We start from the raw sequence: 2,049 nt of genomic DNA, 5'->3' as shown, positions 1-2,049 counted from the left end.
GAAAAAACCCCAAAAAACAAAACTTTTGGATTCTATCAAAAAATCCCCTTTAACTTTAAGATTTTATCAAAAAAAACCCTCAAATTAGGATGGTTTTTTGATAAAATCTCAAAGTTAAAAGGGTTTTTTAATAACCCCTAAACTGAAAGGGGGTTTTGAAAGTACCCTAATGCCACTAAGAAGGAACCCTAGAGGGGGGTGAATAGGGTTTATGCTAATCTAATCCGATTTATGCCAAATTAAAACTAATTAACAATATATCCTAGCAAGAATGATATATTACAAATATATGTGCAAGGATATATAAGTAACACAAGGGTAAACAAACTACTAAAATGATAGGGCAATATAAACAACACGCAAGGCGATAAAAATGATAATCACGAATATAAAGGAACGCCAATGACAAACGCAAACAAACGATATGATCACGGAGTTCGGTCCCCACGACCTACGTCTCCGCTCCTCACCTCGAGGAGATCTCCACTATCACAACCGGATTTTCTACGCTCACCCGAATAACGTTTACACCTCACACCTCATGGTGGTGGGGTTAGGGAGGCTTCGGTCTTGGTGACTCTTATTCTCTGTTTTGTGGAGGAAAGGGATAGGGTTAGAGACCTCTCTCGTGACATTACTACCCCTTCCAAATAGCCTTCTGCTTGGTATCCCACTGCTCTTGATCTGCTGAAGCTCAACACAGATGTCGATGTTCCTCTAAAAGAAAATATTATTGGGTTGGGAGGTGTTATTCGGGATAACCATGAGCATGTGATTGGTTGCTACTCTATGAGGCTCAGGGGTCCTATGTCTGTTTATTATGCGGAGTTGTTAGCTGTCCTGGAAGGCATTCGCTTTGTTCGACGTATGAACTGGAGGATTTCGGTAGTGGATTTACTCTCTAAGGGGCTGTTTGGATTCGTAGGGGGTGAAGGGAAGTTAAGGGAAACTGAGTGAAGGGAAGGGAAGGGAAGGGAATTCCCTTCCCCTTGGTTACACCCCAATTTGGGGGGTAACAATTTTTATACTATTAGGGGGTGAATCAAGGTGAATTAACTTCACCTCCTAAGTGTTCCTGTAGGCATATAAAATTGCTCATAGGTCCCTTAGCTCAGCTCGGCACAAACCGACAAACCAACGAGGCAACGAGATTGACTAAATCGCACGCAAGCAACGGAATATGTCCATTCGCGTGCGGGATCAAGCCAAGTGTTCGAAGAGTCAACGAGTCAAGATCGATTTCGGACTCGAACTCAGAAGTAGATTTACTGCCTAATCGGGATCCGGATTTACTGCCAAATCAGATCAACGAATCAAGTCTGGATAAGTCAACCACAAAATCGAATCCGAACCTATCAACCGCAGAACCGGAAAACGGGCACAAAGAGGCAAAACGACAAACACCTGGAGGTCGGCTCACCGAGCCACCAAGGAGGCTCAGTGGCCGCAACGAGTCAAGATCGGTTTCGGACTCGAACTCAGAAGTAGATTTACTGTCTAATCGGGATCCGGATTTACTGCCAAATCAGATCAACGAATCAAGTCTGGATAAGTCAACCACAAAATCGAATCCGAACCTATCAACCGCAGAACCGGAAAACGGGCACAAAGAGGCAAAACGACAAACACCTGGAGGTCGGCTCACCGAGCCACCTGTGCCCAAGGCACAGTGAGGGTAGCCTATAAATAGGCCACCCCCTTGTTCATTTGAGAAGGTTGGATTTTGGAGGAGGCGAAGCCCTGCAGGATTGGAGACTCAGATCTAAAAAAGATCTCAACTTTGGGACATCAAGGACTTGCTCATCCAGATCTGGTGCTCGGCGATCATCAACGTCAAATAAGGCAGGTGTTCGAGAGGATCGGATCTCAGATCTACGTTGCTACACTCCGGATCAAAGCTTGGTCTTTGATCCCGAGATTTGGACGATTGTTTCCTTGGTGAAACAATCCTCCCCGGCTATTATTTCATTGGTGAAATAATACCCGTTGTACTGCGTAGATCCGACCGGATCTAGATCGCGCGGTGGTCCACGACAAACAACCCCGGCG

The sequence above is a fragment of the Asparagus officinalis genome, chromosome 1 (genome assembly GCF_001876935.1).
Source record: "Asparagus officinalis chromosome 1, Aspof.V1, whole genome shotgun sequence".
Classification (NCBI taxonomy): Eukaryota; Viridiplantae; Streptophyta; class Magnoliopsida; order Asparagales; family Asparagaceae; genus Asparagus; species Asparagus officinalis.
This window is presented reverse-complemented; position numbering follows the sequence as displayed.